Source organism: Oryctolagus cuniculus, chromosome 20, assembly GCF_051225735.1.
Source record: "Oryctolagus cuniculus isolate XC-2025 breed Fujian yellow rabbit chromosome 20, ASM5122573v1, whole genome shotgun sequence".
Lineage (NCBI taxonomy): Eukaryota > Metazoa > Chordata > Mammalia > Lagomorpha > Leporidae > Oryctolagus > Oryctolagus cuniculus.
In genome coordinates this window covers 39838249-39856879 of record NC_142886.1, presented here as the reverse complement: position 1 = coordinate 39856879, position 18631 = coordinate 39838249, and the positions used below count along the sequence as shown (strand labels likewise).

The 18631-nt window shown below is 51.2% G+C and overlaps 1 protein-coding gene across 24 annotated transcripts in view; it reads left to right on the top strand.

Moving 5' to 3' along the window:
- Nucleotides 1-15515: 15515 nt before the first annotated feature.
- The window catches only part of FOXN3 (forkhead box N3), a 457141-nt gene continuing 454025 nt past the window's right edge, over nt 15516-18631 (top strand). For 6 of the 24 annotated variants that reach the window (XM_070065512.2, XM_008271936.5, XM_089322624.1 and 3 more), the window contains exon 1: nt 16379-16556. The gene's annotated coding sequence lies outside the window, so the exon portion shown is untranslated. Of the gene's footprint in view, nt 15641-16029; nt 16300-16378; nt 16557-17165; nt 17820-18631 lie in introns of those variants that run through there. The other 18 variants (XM_070065521.2, XM_089322631.1, XM_070065510.2 and 15 more) reach the window with 13 other exon arrangements.

Below are 18631 nucleotides of genomic sequence, written 5' to 3'. Positions count from 1 at the left end.
TCATGCCCTAGGAAATTTCCCGATTTACCTCTGCCGAAGGCCTGCAGCATCCCTTGCCTATACCACGTGTTTTAGCACCAATTTCCGTATTGCCCTAAGTGACCTCCAAACATAACTATGCGTCTGCCGCTGAATGGGAATCTAAGTTTTACCTACTGTAACTTCTGGGTTAAGTTTGAACCCGGAAGGAGGGGAAAACATTTTGAGGACCCCACGAGGATTTTTGCTTAACCTGAGGTCCATGGAGTCCATGGTTTCCCTTCAACAGATGCCACAGAGTGTGTGTGTGTGTGTGTGTGTGTGTGAAGTGTTGCCTCTGTGAGATCCACAGAGACAAAGCAATAGTGGAAGTCCACAGGGCGGGCGGCTCGCTCTTTCTCCCTCTCCCTTTGTTGCACATCTCCCTTTTGCTCTAGACCACGAGCCCTTAGACTTCTGCAGGCATCACAGGTCATTTCCCCCTTGACACTCGTCCTTGAGCCCCGGCAGAGGAAAGTTGTCTTGTTCACTCTGGAACAACAACAACAAAGTTCAGTCCTAATCGTTCCAGGGCAATTATGAGAAGGAAGACACGCACCGCTACGTTTCTGACAGGTTTGTACAATCGAGTTTTAGTATTCAGCGCTTACGAAAATGCTAATCCCCCGAGAGGGAGAGGGAAAAACCTCTGCCTGAGTCCTTCAGCACAAACAAACATCTTAGAGGAAATGGGAAGGAAAAGCACATTGGTGTAATTGCAAAGAGGCAGCGGGAGAGAGATGACCAGAATCATCCATTGCCACCGAGCGGGAGAGGAGCAAGGGCAGCAAGTGACTTCAAGAAAGTTCAGTGCCGAGGCTGGCACCGAGGTGCAGCAGGTTAAGCCGCAGGCTGCGATGCTGCATACCATATGGGCACTGGTTCAGGTCTGTGCTGTTGAGCTTCCGATCCAGCTCCCTGCTCATGCATGTGGGAAAGCAGCACACTGGGGCCCCTGCCACCCACGGGAGAGATCTGGGTGGAGTTCCTGGGTCCTGGCTTTGGCCTGGCCCAGCCCTGGCCATCGTAGCTATTTGGGGAGTGAACCAGTAGACGGCAGACACAAAGGCAGATCTTCCATCTGTTGCTTCACTCCCCAAATTGTGACCGCAGCAGGCAGGGCTGGGCCAGGCTGAAGCCAGGAGCCAGGAACTCTGTCCAGATCTCCCACGTGGGTGCAGGGGCCCAAGCACCTTGAACCATCATCTGCTGCTTTCCCAGGCACACTAACAAGTAGCTGAATCAGAAGTGGGACATCGGGACTCAAATCAGCACTCTGATATGGGATGCGGGTGAGGGGCTTAATCCACTGCCCAACAACGTGGGTCAGAAACTTTCCTGTCTTGGTGTTGACAAGCAAGTCTCACCACGTGATCTAATCTACGTGACCTCTGCTAATAATGATAGAACTCATACGGTGGCCGTGTCACACATGAGTACTGAGAAGGGATGACTTTTTCATTTTTACATTTTTCTTTGGCCATATCAGCAGCTCTGCTCTGGGATTTCTGTTTTAGAAATTAATAGACTCCATAGAATCCTAGCTCACATTCGTGGGGTAGACCAGACGTGTGATTCTAATTCTTACTTCTACTGGAATTCCTATAAAAAGGAAACGTAGGAACTTTCTCCTCCCATTTCCCTGTTTTGCTTAGGAGAAATGTATAGCCAGTGAGCAATTCCACATCTCAGACCGCAGGCACTGGGACGTGCGTGTGGAGCAGGATGCTCACTGTGTCATGCAGACTTGTTCCAGTGTTAAGGCAATGCTCGGTCTTGGGACCCAGGAGAGTACCCCGGCTGCCTGTGTTCTCTCTGCGTTCTGCAGCCCCACGACTGGACATGGTGGGCTCCTCTGAGGGATGCTTTCTGGAGCTCATCTCCCAACCTGCGCCTCGGCATTTGTCCCTCTTCCTTCAGGTTATGTGCGGGCATCAAAATTAGTCTTACTCAGAAGCTGTAGTGCATTCCTTGGCCCAGGTGTGATACCTGTAATCTGGCTAAATTACCCAGTAGCGCAGTTCCTCTAAGAAAAGGGTCTCGGGGCCGGCGCTGTGGCGCAGCCACCAACATCCCATATGGGCACCGGGTTCTAGTCCCGGCTGCTCCTCTTCTGATCCAGCTCCCTACTATGACCTGAGAAAGCAGTAGAAGATGGTCCAAGTGCTTGGGGCCCTGCACTCACATGGGAGACCGGAAGAAACTCCTGGCTTTGGATCAGCACAGCTCCAGCCATTGCGGTCATCTGGGGAGTGAACCAGCAGATGGAAGACCTCTCTCTCTCTGTCTCTACCTCTCTCTATAACTCCGTCTTTCAAATAAATAAAATAAATCTTTAAAAAAAAGAGAGAGAGAGACAGCACTCTCATCAGCTGCTTAAATTCCCCAGATGCCCACCAAGGCCAGAACTCAGCAGGGAAGAAGCCAGGGGCAACAAATTCAATCCAGGTTGCCTATGTAAGGGAGAAGAACCCAACCACTTGAGCCATCCCCTGTTCCTCCCAGAGTGTGCATTAGCAGGAAGTTGGAATCGGCAGCAGAGCTGGGACTCCAAACCAGGTACTCTGAAGTGAGATACAGGCGTCCTAACCAGCATCTTTACACTGCAAGGCTCATATCCCCCTCCCAGTGGGCTCTCTTAATTCCAGCTGTATCTCTGGGCCCTGTGGCTTTGCTCGGCTCATACCGGAGCACAGATGGGATTGTGAGTAAGCTCCACAATGGCAGGTTCAGCAGAGTAGGGTACCTGCTGCAGGAGGGATTACTGTGGCATGTGTGACCAGATTGGCTTCATCCTGGTCTGGTTCTGGGTCCAGTTTTTTTTTTTTTTTTTTTTTTTTTTTTTTTTTTTTTTTTTTACAGGCAGAGTGGACAGTGAGAGAGAGAGACAGAGAGAAAGGTCTTCCTTTTTGCCATTGGTTCACCCTCCAATGGCCGCTGTGGCCGGCACGCTGTGGCCAGCGCACCGCGCTGATCCGATGGCAGGAGCCAGGTGCTTCTCCTGGTCTCCCATGGGGTGCAGGGCCCAAGCACTTGGGCCATCCTCCACTGCACTCCCTGGCCACAGCAGAAAGCTGGCCTGGAAGAGGGGCAACCGGGACAGAATCCGGCGCCCCGACCGGGACTAGAACCTGGTGTGCCGGCGCCGCAAGGTGGAGGATTAGCATAGTGAGCCGCGGCACCGACCAGGGTCCAGTTTTAAATCTGGCTTTGTGCCCTGGTGCTTTCCAACCCGCTCTGTCCTGCTATAGCTATTGGGCTACATCCCTCTGGGTCCCAGGCAACAACATAGGTCTTGTTCAAGAGTAGGTCCTTACAGTGCTCTTCCCTGAGATCTGGACTTGTCCTAGACTTTAGAAGAAGAACATTCTGGAATGTCAAAATGGAAGTAGGGGCTAATGTCACATGTTGGTTGAGGAAAGCCGGTGGTGGAGGGCGTAGGTGGCTGTGAAGGGGTGAGCTGCAGAAGCTGGGGAAGTGGAAGACACGCCCCTCCTGAGACAGCATTAACTCTAGATTTATCCTTGCCTATTTCTCTTCCAACTAAGACTGGGGTACACTGTCTGGGTGTTATCTGATGCTGGGGTCCCAGGAAACATGACTGTGGAGTGACCCAGGGCACACAGTGTCACAGGGAGGTCATGTTCATGTCCAGAGAGGGCAGAGCTGCACCCGGCTGGTGGGGCCCCGTCTCAGTGCAGTAGCTCCAGCATGTTCTGAGGTCCTGCAGCCACCGCAGGCAGGTGCAGTCATGCACGGCGCCCTGGTGGAGGATGCAAGGAAGGAGGGCAGACTCTTGCACTCCTCTCTACGCTTTCATGACAGGCCACTGGAAACACCTGATGACAGAATGCTTTGTGCCAACCGTGCTGCAGGAGGTCACAGCTGACTTCAAAGCACATCACCCTCCCAGGACCAATGGCACCTCCCTGTAGGTGCAGCCTTAGCATCCCTGAGCTGGTCCTGCACCAGGTGCTTACCATTGCTGCCCCCATTTGAGGGACTTGGGCCTCTGGGATAGGGTAACTACAGGGAAATATCCGGATGCTGTGTGAGTTGCAAAAACAATAAATATTTTAGCAGTGTTTTTTCTAAGAGTGACCAGTGGCTCATCTGTATTAGAGTCACCGACAGACGTATTAAAAATCTTTCTTCTAGACTCATCCCAGACTTACAGACTCACTCTTTAGACACGAGATCTTAGATATGTGAAATGAGAAAGCACCCCGGGTGAATCTTTGCACAACCAAGTTGAGACCCGCAGCCTGGAGTTCAAGGCTCCTCTGTAGGTAATCAGGTTATCTGTGTGGCTTAAGAGACTCCCTGAAAGATGATGCTAGGACATTCTCTCTCTCTCTCTCTCTCTTTTAATCTCTCTCTCGAACAAATAAATGGCGTCACTGTTCCAGAATTTACCAGGCTGCGATGCAAAGTCCTTTTCCCTGTCCTTCTTTCCCAGTGGGTCAGGGGCTCTCCATGGAAGGAATTTGGTCTTCTTGGCTGGAGTTGATTCGGCCCTCATTGGCTATCAAGAAATGGTTGAACAAATGGAGACTCATGCGGGAGCTAAACAAACAGGTTTGAGGAATTCTAAGAAGGTCGGGGGTCTAGGAAGATAAAAGGCACAGGCATGTTTTTGGAGATTGGAACTGCTAGGGTTAAGTGTGGCAGAGGAAGATCAGTGTAGGTGGGCACGTGGAGAAAGCTTACAGAGCAAAGCCGTCTGAGTACCAATGGAGTCCTGGAGTGCTCGGCGGGAGGAGCAGAGTGTCCTCTGTGGATGAGGAGTCATGGAGTCTGGGGGCTGGGAAGTGAGGCTGTCAAAGGGGTATTTGGGACTGATTATGCGGCCACGAGCAGCTTCCCTGGGAGGAGGAAGCCATGGAGGTGAGGCGCGCAGCTGCGGCAAATGCTAAGGGTAGCTGAGGACTGGCTTGGCTGTGTTAGAGGCAGCACGTGCCGAGACCCCTAGCCACACCTCCCGTTGAAGCCTCAGAGTCGCTGGGTGAGTGGAGAGGTTGGCTTAGTGAGTGGCAGGCTGTGTTCCATATCAGAGTCCCTGGATTTGTCGCAGGTTCCAGCTCCTGACTCCTTTTCTGTTAGTGTAGACCCTGAGAGGCAGTGATGGCAGCTCAAGCAATTGTGCCCCTGCCACCCACATGGGAGACCTGGATTGAGCTCCTGGTTTGGGCCCTAGTCCAGGGCTGGCTGTCACCTGCATTTGGGGAGTGAACCAGCAGCACATGGAAGTGCTGTCTCTCCCCCTCTGTCTGCCTCTCAAATAATTTTTTTAAAGATTTATCTAGGGTACTGAGCCCCAAGACCTTTGTTTTGCTCCTGGCTCCCATCTACCTGAACTCCTGGGTCTGACAGTTCTTTCCTCCCTTGGCTGCCCTACTGACCTATCTCATCCGGCACCAGGATAACCGGGAAGCAGCGTGGGGCACACGTCGCGGGGAGTGGCTCTGGGCGAGAGAGGAAGGGGTCTTCACCAAGATAAGCTCCGAGGGTGGAGAGGAGGAACCAGGTTTAAGAACAATTTCTTAGGCAGAATCTATTAATTTGGTGCAGGAGTGTGAAGCAGGAAGGGGGTTATATTAAGGATAATTTTGAGGCTTCTGGGCAGTAGATATAGGAATATATGGAGCAGGATCATGAATAACCCAGATTGGAATATTTTGAATTTGAATGTAAGGGGACTATGAAATATCCAGGTAGGAGAGTCTGGGAGTTCATTAGAGAGGGACTTGGAACTCAGGAGTCACATGGGTGCTGGTTGTGGGTTACTGGTGATCCCCGGAAGTCCTGTAAATGGCTGTTATCCCCAAGAGAGATCATGTGGAAGGAAAAGAGCCAATGATAGATCCGGCGCTAGGGAGTAGACGGAGGAGGAGAAGGAGACAGTGAGAGAACTGAGAGGGCCTGGCCCAGATAGAAGGAAAGCTGGAAGGAGCATTCGATGAAGGCAAGCGTTTCAGGAAAATGAAAGTAGCTGATGTCACAGCACAGGGGGTTGGATTAAACTACTGAGATTCATTAGTGCACCAGAGAGCAATTTCAGTGGGCGCCAGATTAACAAGGAGGGACACGGGAGGCCAGGAGAAGGAAACCAGGGCCCCCCTCTCCAGCTGTGTGCAGGGAGGGCCGCCTTCTTCATGGTGTCTCCAGACAACCGAAGTCCAAGGAATGAAAAATGACGAGCAGAGGGTCTTTCCTCGCAACCTCCACTCTACTTCTCTTCAATCCACTCCACTTTCATTTAGAAGGGTGAGCATTTGCTCCAGGGCTTATTTTCAGGGCTGCTAAAAGTAGTGTAATTCAAAGGATTAATGATATCTCTGCCTTCTTTTCTGTAAGAAATGATTCCACTCCCGTGTTTAACTTGTTAGGAGGAGAATATAAAAAACCTGCATTCCTGGCTTTTATCAATGGAAATTCATGTTTTCGTAATCTCTTAAGGAATCAGTTCCTTGCTCTTTGAAACAAGATGATACATTTCACATTCCAAGTTTCTTATTGTGAAATTCAATATCATCAAGAAGTGTCAATGGCTGAATTATAAGAATCCCCCACAATGGAATTGCTACAAGACAAAGACAGGAGCCTGAATAAAGATGAACTGGATATTGAAACTATTTCTTTGTTTAAAAAATAGCAAAGATGTTTCCTCTGTAACTATGGAGGATTTTTTTTTTTTTTGGTGGTGGTTGTCAGTCTTTTGGCTAAACTCTAGTAAATTACTTTCTTTTCTTAAATATTTCTTTAAAGATTTTATTTATTTATCTGAAAGGCAGAATTACAGAGAGGCAGAGAGAGAGAGAGAGAGAGAGAGAGAGAGAGATCTTTCATTCACTGGTTCATTCCCCAGATGGCCACAACAGCTGGAGTTGCACCAATCCAGAGCCAGGAGCCAGGAGCTTCTTTCAGGTCTCCCAAGTGGGTGCAGGGGCCTAAGGACTTGGGCCATCTTCTACTGCTTTCCCAGGCCACAGCAGAGAGCTGGATGCGAAGTGGAGCAGCTGGGACTCAAACCAGTGCCCATATGGGATGCCGGCATTGCAGGTGATGGCTTTACCAGCTACGCCACAGTGCCGGCTCCTGTAAACTACTTTCATAGAATGGACTCTACCCTGCCTGTGGTACCAGACACGTGTATACAGCACATGCCCCATTTTATCCACTCAGAAAAGTATCAGATTACATTTGTTTACATTTCTGATTAATTCACTCAGCAACAACAGGAGGGTAAGTGGTGAAAGCTGATTTACGGCCACAGGGAGCTCCATGTGTGTATGGTTATGACAAGGACTCTAGTGCAAGAGGTATGGGGGAGGGCTCAGTATGAACCCAGTGCTGCTGCTAGGAAAACAAAAGCTGGATGGTTCAATGGCTATCCAAGACAGAGACCATGGGCAAGGCTCTTGCATCAGTGAACAGGGATTGAGCTGGCTGATCTACCTAGAAGGGGCATCTACCTCTAGGTTGGTGGACAGCTCACGAGACTCCTAAAGAGAGATGGGGTGCCCAGGGTGATGCAGCCTGGACTAAAGTCCAAAATCATGCTGCAGATGGGCCAGGTGATAGCCGTGCACTGGGCAATGCTACACTCCCATGGCCGCTGGACCGTGGTCCAGCATCAAGGTCTTGGACTGGTCCACGCCTTCCCATCACCAGTTGCTGGGTGAACTGAGGTTATGTCCCTTCCTGCCAACTGCAAGAGAGCCCGGCACGGTGGTCCCTGACATTTCCAGTCTTTACTGGCAGCTGACTTTGCCTCCTATGGTTGGGGATCCCTAGGCACAGAAGGGGTCTCTCCCTGGGTGATGAAAAGTATGGGTGACATGCCATGCCCATAGTTGAGAACTAGAACTCTATCCTAGCCTTCTTTATGGGACCAGAAACAGCCCAATGTCCTGCTGGTAGTAGTTCCCAACTAATCTTTCGAATATGAATGCTCCGCCAGCCCACACTTGGGTTACACCTCGTGGGTTACTAAGGGGAGCCAAGCACCCTGCTGAGTCCCTGCTTTTCCACGCAGCCTTTGCTGAACCTGTCATAATGTGGCCATGCTGTTTCCCCATTTGTTATGGTATCTATGAGTACTTGCATGTTGAGGCTCCACAAAACTCACCGTCCACTCAGTGAGTATGTCAAAATGTGCATGAAATTTGAAAAATAGGGAAATTGGTATTTAAATCCTCTGGTCTCTACTTAGAGAGAGAAGGGAGCTGGGGCGTTTGAAGATGGACGTCTCCAGCAGAGCACTCACGTGGCGAGTGACACAACCCACGTGCTATTTGACAGGATTGCTCTCCCTGCTCACTGCTCAGGGAGAAGGAGAGCTTGGAGCTGATGGACTGGTGAGCCATCCATTTTCTGTGAAATAAGGACAGCGCTGGGTTTACATGGTAAGGTTATCAGATATCTTACATCCAAACAGCTACCTTAAAATGACTCCACACAGGTGATCATTTCCCCCTGATGGCAATGTTGGCTATTTTAATGTACAATGCGGTGCCTTGAAAACAGTGGAAACCCAGTGAATTTTTCTTGGTGATGATAACAGCTAGAGATAACAACACTGATTTATATTTTTGTAACAAAAGGCAAGGCAATTTTTTTGGGGATGCTCTGGAGGTATTTTAATACAATACATTAAAACTGTGGGTAGGGGCTGGAGCTGTGGCGTAGTGGGTTTACGCCCTGGCCTGCAGTGCCAGCATCCCATATGGGTGTTGGTTCTAGTCCTGGCTGCTCTACTTCCGATCCAGCTCAGCTGTGGCCTGGGAAAGCAGTAGAAGATGGCCAAGTCCTTGGGTCCCTGCACCCACATGGAAGACCTGGAAGAAGCTCCTGGCTCCCAGCTTCCAATCGGCACAACTACGGCTGTTGCGGCCAATTGGAGAGTGAAGCAACGAATAGAAGACCAATCTCTCTCTCTCTCTCTCTCTCTCTGCCTCTCCTCTCTTTGTGTAACTCTGACTTTCTAATAAATAAATAAATCTTAAAAAAAAAAAAAAACAACTGTGGGTGAAGTATTAGATCTACTGTGGTGCCGTTACTGATGCCGATACATTTTAATAAGATGATTATTGAACAAAAGAGTTTCTGTATATCATTTACCTAACTTCTTGGATGTTAACATTTTGAATTGCCAGGGTAATCTATCAAAACTGAAAAAGTAACTTTGGTACAGCCTATTAACTAAACTATAGACATCAGCTGGATTTCCGCACCCACTGTTCCCGGTCAGGGGGTGACTTTGGCACCAGTTTGAGTTATGGAGTCCAAAACAGTAACAGCAGAACTTCCTGAGTTCAGGCCGGTTGGGGTTGGATAGAGAGAATGGCCCAGGACCACTCTCACGGGTCAGTGTGTGTGTCCAGCGTAAGGCCAAGTACTTAGTCCGCAGGATCCGAGTTCCTTCTGGGCCTGAAATCTAGGGGAGGCCAGCGGGTGTTCTGATGTAAGACCGTGAGGTTTAGGCTGCCAATCACGTGAATGGAAGTTTCCCCGATTCCGAAGCCCGCGACCACGACCACCATAGAACAGACTGGACGCTGGACACGGGGTGGGACTCCGCGGCTCATCTGTATCGACGTGGCGGGTGACTCTGATGTGCCAGCTTATCCTATAACGATGAAGTGCCCCTTAGGGACATGGGGTCTTTCTGTGATGCAGGGAGTCAGTTCCGGCCCTCCTCACCCCCAACCCCAAATCCCCATCTCCCAGGGTCCCCATCACCCTCCTTTCTCCAGGGGGTGAGTGGGGGCTGCCCCACTGTTGGCCTAAACCCAAACCCCGGCTGGAGCAAACATCCCCAGGCACCCATGGCTGTTCTTTGCTTGATTAACATTGTGTAAAGTGATCTGAAATTCAGGCATAAAAAGAGCCTGGGTACTGCAGTGTGGGTGATTGCCCGAGGCGATCCAGCTGAAACCCAGAGGCTGCGAGGCCCGCGCTCCGCAGCCCGCTGCTCTGCCCAGTGCCAGGACGGGCCATTTTGGGCAGCGTCCCGGGCGCGTTGCTCCACGTGGGAGTCAGCTCGCAAGCCAATTCCTAAAGGGCCGAGGGGAGAGAAGGGTCCAAGGGCACATGACAGGGCTAGTAAAGGATGAGACGGGACGCCAGCCACCCAGCACGGTGTCAGGAATCCATGTGATTAAATCCGCACGGGAGGAACGAGTGCAGGTGAGTGCTGGTCGTGCCTTGTGATGGGCTTCCCCGTAGTGATTTAGAGAGAAAGGTCTTCCTTTTGCCGTTGGTTCACCCTCCAATGGCCGCCGCAGCCGGCGCGCTGCGGCCGGCGCACCTCGCTGATCCGATGGCAGGAGCCAGGTGCTTCTCCTGGTCTCCCATGGGTGCAGGGCCCAAGGACTTGGGCCATCTTCCACTGCACTCCCTGGCCACAGCAGAGAGCTTGGCCTGGAAGAGGGGCAACCGGGACAGAATCCGGAGCCCCAACTGGGACTAGAACCCGGTGTGCCGGCGCCGCAAGGCAGAGGATTAGCCTAGTGAGCCGCAGCGCCGGCCTGTGATTTAGTCTTGGCACCTGTGGAAGACATAGTGACATCTGCATCGGGTGCTGTTTCACTCCTAAGAGTGAGTTAGTAAAAGGTGGGGCTACAGGTTCCCTGTAGACGGTTAAGGCTTTTGAGGCTTCACAGGACGAAGGCGGTGGCATTTGCTACGATTTGAGGGCTATAAGGAAGCAAGGGGGACATTGTGTTTTCAGTACAACCTGCTGACACCTGCCTGCAGGAGGTCAGAGCAGGAAGGGGCTGTTTGCGGCCAAGGCGATTTCTGTGCATCTGTGTCTGTGTAAATGGTGGTCACTGTGTATACAGACTAGCCTCAACCGTTTATGGTGATGGAGGGGAAAAAGATTTGTTTGGATGATCCAAAGTCTGTGTCAGGCGTTCATCATGCCTGGACTAGTAGCTGGGTTGTCAGCGGTCTCCCGAGCCCACAAGCTAAAGATGTGGCCACTGGAAGCAACAGGAAACGTCACAGCTGGCACCGTAGAAGACTCACTGCCCCTCGCTTCAGGGGGCGGATTCCAGAGGAGCCAGGGCCAGGGCCGGGGTTGCCTTTTAAGATGCCTGTCCCACTTGACATCAGGTCCATCGTGAGGAATGCAAAGTCTCCCAAAGGAGAGCCAGGTGGTGCACTGACAGCGTCCACTCTGCCTGAGTGGTTAGAGTGCCCAGGAGCAGCTGCTGTCCCCAGCTAGCCCAGGGGCTGCGGAAGGCACCACAGCCATCCAGCTTGTTCCTTCCTGGACCTTGCACTTCTGAATGAGCCCACCTGGGGATGTGTCTGCGTGACACCCCTGGCTGTGCAACATCCCCCAGCCACCTGAAGCCACCAGCGATGCATTCCTCCTGACCTGCATCTGAACCAGGAAAAGAATAATAACCTTCAAACAGGCATCTTGCCTTCTGGCACCTGGAACACGACAGAGCCAAGTCCTCCTCCATCCGGGTCCTAGAGTGAGCCTTGCAAACATGGAGGGTCCTTTATGACGTGGTGATGGTTTACTTCCTGTGCCAGCTTGGCTATGGAGTGTGCACTTGACCTTATTCTGAGTATGTGTACAGGGAAGTCGAGTCGGTAAACTGAGGAAAGCAACTTGTGCCCCACGCCATGTGAGGGAGTCTCATCCGATCATGTAGAGGCCTACGTGGAACAAAACGGGGGTCCTCCTCCTGCCCGACTGCCCTGGGCTGGCATTTTCTCTGCCTTCAGACTGGAACAGGAACCTCCCCTCTTCTCCGGGGTTTTGAGTCTGCTGGCTTCCCTGCTGGAGCCTGCTCTGCCCAGTTGCCACCTTGCTGACAGCAAAGCTCAGGATTTGTTAGGCTCCACCATTGCATGAATCACATCCTTATCATAAATGTCTCCATATAAAAACACACTGCATGGGTTCTGTGTCTCTGGAGAACCCTACTACAAATAATCTTATTTATGAACATCATTAGCTCATTTAAAGGTTTCCTAAACACTTCTTATGTGTGTGTGACATTTCTGTGTTCTTGTGAGCTGTTTCCAAAGAGAGCAAGGATTCCTGGCTGTGTCAGTTTCCACCTTCTGTTTTGGTTTGGCTTTCTGTTTTTGTTTTTGTAGCTGGAGAGGCAGGCAGACACACAGAGAGAGCTACCCCAACAGCTGGGGCTGGACTGCAGCCGGGGCTGGGACCTGGGAACGCAATCGAGGCCTCCCCAGTGGATGGCAGGAACCCAATTACTCGAGCCATCACTGCTGCCTCCCAGGATCTGCAATGTCAAGAAGCTGGAGTCAGGGCCCAGCACCATGGCGTAGTGGGTGAAGCTGCTGCCGGTGATGCCGGCATCCCACACGGACACTAGTTCCAGTCCCGGCTGCTCCACTTCCAATCCAGCTCCCTGCTATTGCACCTGGGAAAGCAACAGAAGATGGCCCAAGTGCTTGGGTTCTGCACCCACATGGGAGATCTAGAAGAAGCTCCTGGCTTTGGCCTGGCTGTTACAGCCATTTGGGGAGTAAACCAGCAGATGGAAGATATCTCGCTCTCTCTCCATCCCTCTCTAACTCTTAGCTTTCAAACAAATAAATCTTTTTTAAAAAAAGTAGATCATAGCAGTGTTTTTTTTTTTTTAAAGAAAAAAACAAAAACAAAAACTGGAGTCAGAAGCCAAAGCTGGGAGTCAAACCCAGGCACTCTGATATGGGAAACTGGCATCTTAACAGTGCACTAGTTCAAGTGACTGCCCCTGGAATTTCTGTTTGTGTGTGCGTGGTGGGGGACAGATGATGAATAACAAAGTCATAAGTAAGATGGGGATTGTTAGAGGCTGTCAGTGCAGAAGAAGAAGGAAAAAACAGAGCATGACCAGAAAGAATGGACATCTGGAAGGGGACATCTGAGGAAAGACTTAAAGGGGTTGGGGTTTTGCCATGTGGAGGTCATGGTCAAGTTCAAGCCCCAGTGGACATGGGCCCCTGCCTGCAGCTCCTGCCTCCTTTGAAAGCTCATGTTCACCATGCCGCTGTCCATGCTGCACTCTGGCCTGCCTTGCTTTTCCATCCCCCCATGCCATTGTCTGTGCCCAGGGTGTGCCCTTCAGTGCTTCTCCCTGCACTTGTATACACCTCAATGAAGCTACCCAGCATGGACTAGCTCCAGCATAGAGCCAAAAACGTCACTTAGCTGAAGAGTTAGCAGGAAGTGGCAACATTACCCGAGCCCCAGGGTCACCCCATGGGAGCCTCAGCCAGATGCAGCCATGCTAGAAAGATGTGAAGAATTCTTTGGCCCCTGTCTTCTTGGCATCTTCCACTGTCATTCTGGGGCCCCTCATGGACCATCCCCAGCCCTTAGGCATCTGAACCGGGACTCCGTGACAGTCCAGTCTGTGAGAGGCAGCTCCTAGTCACGCAGAGCAAGGAGCATGGCGGAAAACAGCTCAGAAGACACTTGACGCGGCAGGGATCGTTGGCATTTGAACGTGGGGCATCGGTGCATGACTTAGCTGCAGGACTTACACCACTGTAGGGTAACAATTTGCCTGGCCGTGGGCTCCATACAACAGAGATGCTGTTTTATTGTACCCATAGCCAACAACGGTGCCTTGCTCAACCTTGCTCAACATCCGATGCATACATTCTTGGATGGATGGATGGGTGAATGAATGAACAAAGGACAGTTTCTTTTGACCACCACCTCTTCTGCTGTGGCCTAGCTTTGAGGAACTGCTGACACCAGCCTTTGTTTTCAGCATCTCATCACCTCTTACTGGTGCTAAGATTACTTTGCGCTAAGCGTTTGCAACATTTGAAGGCTATATGGCTGGTGTGACTACAAAGTAATCAGACCAGTTTTCAACAAAGGGATCAAATGAATTCATCAAGTAAGTTTGGCATTAATCCTTCCAGGAAGGCTGTGCACATCTTCCAGTGACCTTCCCATGCCTCCTGTATGAAATGCACAAGAAAAGGAATGAATCATTTTTTCAAAATAAAATTTTTTTTTTCGGTTAAATGTTCCCCAGCCCCTCACCTGGTTGGCATCTAGGTGGCTTGGGACACATCATCAGGGGAGTGATGTCTCCTTTTGGCAGAGGGGAACAGGAAGTAGACTACTACCAACAGAACCGACTGGTGGCTTGCCCCTGGGTGCAGGAGGGTCGAGAAGTGACTTCCTGGAGGCCCATGGGAACTCTGGTGTCGCCAGGTCTGGACAAGCAGGCCTTATATCTCACCTCATAAACGAAATACCTCAAGTTTCCAGGGTGTGTGAAGCCTTTCAGTACTGGCAATTGGATAACCAAGATCCACGTGCAAAAACCTCATTCCTCCACTGTGGAGTGGAGTCAGTTTTTAGCCTCTGAATGTGAGCAAAGAGGTGCATGAGTGGCAGGGGCATTGCTCAGCCCCAGAGTTTGAAGTTTTCTGTCTGCCAGGGTGCCCTGGGCACCTCCAGTACGGAAATCCGACGAGCCTGGGTCTCAGTGGCTCCGGTTCCCACTTAGCAGAAGCTAGACTTCCTTCGCTTGGTCTCCTGTTTCCATGCTGGTGAATCGCTACTCTGATCAGGTAAGAAATGATGACTAAAGAAATCTGCCGGTGGCTTGGTTTTGGATACCTCATTTTTCTAAAGTCCTTACAAGCATACTTCAAAAGTTCATGGAAAAATAGAAATTAAAAAACAAGTTTATTTTGGTACAAAACATTTTTGAAGTCTCTGTATACAAATGGAGTCTGTTGTGAAAAGACTTTGCATGGGTTTTGGATTTTTTTTTTTTTTTTTTTTGCTCTAAAATGACCTCCTTTAATTTCAGTTTGCGTGAACTGTTTTGAAGTAGCCTTGAACAGAGAAGTAGCTGGGAGGCCTGGTGGTGTTCTGGAAAGCACTGGGCCTGTTGGAGGTACTGGCGACTGGGATTCCAGCAGGTCTGCTCTCCAGGTGTGTGATTTTGGGTAAGTCGCTCCACCTTTAGGGGCCTCTGCTTTCTCATTTGAAAATTGGGGGTCTCATTATCTCCTTACAGGGTTGAGGAACAGATCACGTGGCATGTATGAACAAGAACTTTGAAGATGAACAAGTGCAACGTATTATGACATAAGGCGGCAGCAAAGAGGCCTTTGATGGTTGAGTTATACTCAAAATCTTCCATGATATTGATTTAGCTATAATTGGAGGGGGGGGGGGAATTACTTTTCAAAGGGATTTTTTTTTTCCTATTCCAAAAATAGAATCCAGAAAGCACTTCCTCCCATTTGATTTTTCTTTCTGGTGTCAACCACAGCACCATGGTAGTGAGCGGTTTTACCAAATTGTGACCTTCAAACTTGGTGATATCGAAGGAAGTCCCCAGGCTGGAAGCCTTTCAAACAGGCTTTTCAAACACAAGCACTTTTATTTTGAGTTAAGGGCTAACAGAATTGTCCTCTTAAAGGAGCCAGTGAGCGCTGGCAAGATTAAAAGTTGCTTTCCAGGTGGGCTGCAGTCAATGAATGAGCCCAGAGGTTGCTAAAAGCCCTTTGGGGGGCAAGAAGGAATCTGATATGATTTCCTGTAACAAACACTCCAACCCCTGCTGTGAAAGAGAAACCTAGACCAGCGCAGCCCTCTTAATCCTGGGTGAGCTGATTTGTGCATGCATCTAGGATCATAATTTACTTTCAGCTTACGGAATTTGTGCGTTTTTGCATTTGTTTTAATTTGTAATTAAGTTTCCTCTGTGCGGCACGCCATATGCCACCATTAATTCTTTCTCGTTGATTTCTTGGGAGATACATGACTGCATATTTTGATGCAATTTTTGAGGTCTTTTGAAAATCAAATGACTACGTGGTTAGCCATATGGGGCTTTGTTATTTAAAATAGCGTATTACAAAAAGTACGAGAGAGCAAAATGCAAAAAAGGACCTGTTAGCAGGGGGAAATACTGGGGAAAAGTGTTTAAAAGGTTGTTTTCAAAACACACACACACACACACACACCCCAGCCTCTTTCGCGGTGCATTTTTGAAATCTCCGGGTCGATCCCGCACGTCTCTCAGCCTCGGTGAACGCACCAGCGCGCCGGGCCCACCTCCCAATGCCGGTGCCTGCCCGCGCTGTATTTACGCTGGGGCTGCGGATACGAACATCTGCCTTCGGAGTTCGCTGGCAGCCGGCGTCTTCCTCCCCACGCCTCCTGCCCGGCCTCGGACACTCGGCCCCGGGCAGGTCGGCGCACAGCCGGGGCCGCCGTGCTCCGTGTTGCCGGGGCTCCTCGGCGCCCGCGAGCTGCCTGCGGTACGTGAGGGCTGCAGACCGGGCCGCGGGGCGGGCGCGCGGCGCGCACTAGGACCCAGCGGGGCTCCGGGCCCGGGTGGGAGCCGCGCCGCCGACCCCGGGCGGGCGCCGGGCGCTGGAGCCGGGGTTCCGGCCGCGATCGGCTGCAGCTCGGCCGGGAGACGGCGCGACCCAGCGGCGGGGCCACCCGCGAGTCCAGCGCCGCCGCGGCCCCCCGATGCGGCCGCGAGAAGCAGCGGGGGGGCAGGCGATCGCAGGTAACGAAAACGGGGCTCGCTTCCTGCCGCCCAGCCTCCTGCTCCGGTTTAGCATTGTCATGCGGAGCCGGGGCGGCCGCGTTTGGGGGCCCCCTTCGGTGTTGGGGGGAAGGCGCCCGCCCTCGTGTTCCCACCTGGTTCCGGATTGATTTATAGCGTGGCCGCCCCGGTGGGAGAGACCGGGGATGCCAACTTGCTTATTTTCATTACTTTTCTCTCCGAAGTTAGTTCATTACCAAAAAAAAAAAAAGTTTCTCAGAAATGTGTGAATAGTCGTTTTCTTAAAAAAAATTTTTTTTGAGATTGCAGACAAATGGGTATTTATAAAAATGAGCAAATAGCGGGTGTCGTTCTGCGCCTGACTTGTGGGGAAACCCACTTTCTTGGGCTCCCTGACGTGACTTTTGTTTGCAAGCAACCAACATGCTGGATGTGAGTTTGGCTCGCCCGGAGTTTCGCTCGGCATTGCTGGTCGCAACTGTTTTGCTCTCCATTATAAACACTGGCAGATCTGCAGGCGGTCGGAGCCTCTTCCAGTCCTGCCCCTGGCTATCCTGATATGACACACGGAGACCAGGATTTCCGTGGAAGGCGCTGAGAATATTTCTGTTTTTTTTTTTTTTTTTTTTTTTTTTGGGGGGGGGGAGGGAGAATAACCTGTTTTGAGGATTTAAGCCGTGGTGACTGGCTGGGGAGACCGGAGAGGCGATTTTTCCTGCTCTGTGAATACTCCCGGGATGACATTTGGGAAAGAGAGAGGCAGCTTTTCATTGTGGGGCTGCTAATTGATTTAATGTATTAGTTTCAGCTGGCTGGGCGCGGGGAGCCCCCGTCAGCGGCCGAGCCTCAGGTGACACATTTGCCAGCAAACGTGAGAGAGAGGAGAGCCGGGCCGGGAAGCCCTGGTCGGCTGGGAGCCCCCAGGTGGAGCTGCCGAGGCTGGGTGCGAGCGGCTCAGTGAGGAAGGAGGGCACCGTTTTCCTTAGCCGGGAAGACGTCCTATTCTTTTCCTTTTGTTCCCCGGTTTTTCATTGATCGCCAGCTCTGCCTTGGAGAGGGCTGGCAGCTGAGAGGGTAGGGAGCCCTGAGGACTGCCGGCACCAAGGGCTGGAGCCCACTTAACTCTCGCACGGATTGGCCAGCCAGACTGAGACTTAGGAAAACAGCCAGCGAGAGCCTGCTTGGCCGTAATTCCAGTTCGGCCCCCCGGTGCGGGGATTCCTGCGAGATGGAGCCTTGAACCCCGGGTGCCGTTGGCTGGAGGTACCTTTTGCGTTTTATGTTTTGGTTGGCATTTCTCTCCAGAGAAAGTAGGCCATTTTGGTGCACACCACTTTACGCTGCGTTCTCAATGATCGCTGCTCCTGAGTTGTAAGATGCGAAGTTGTGCGAGTCAGAATTCGTGTTTGCCGGCCGGTGTTTGATCCGAGTGCTTAGATAGCGGCATCAGCGGACGGACGGTTCACTGTATCCTGACTTTGATGGTTTTAGGCGCCTTGTGCATTCGCACGTTTCTCACCCTGGATCTAAGTCTGGCAGGGAAAGAGAAACACAATGAAGAAAGCAAACAGCTCAAATCCGCTTGCGCACTGTTACCAGAAATTGTGGCATCTGCTTGGAGAACGCCTTTCATTTCCAAGAAAAGGGGCGTTCTTCACCATATAAGAATACGCATTAGTCAACGTGCTGAGATGTTGTCTGTGTGGGGCACAAACGTGGACGTCCTCATTGGAGGCCCCCAAGTGCTTCATTAAAGAAACACCCTCCCAGAAGTTGTTAAACGTATAAACACTTTTCCGATTGGCTTAAAAATTTAGACACAGGAAGTGGATGGTATCTCATAACCGATGAGTGGAGACATGGTTGCCATGGAAACGGAGGGAAGGCACCCCACCCCCTACCACACATCCAGACCCGACCGTGACCACCACCCTTCTCCTCATCTCAGATGCCTGCAGACCATGCTGGCTGCCGGGGCGGGAGCCTCCTCCTGGCAGCATCTGTTGAAACCTGAGCCAGTGCCTGTCAGATCAAGGTCATTTCACAACAACAACCAAAAATGCAGCCTCCTGGAT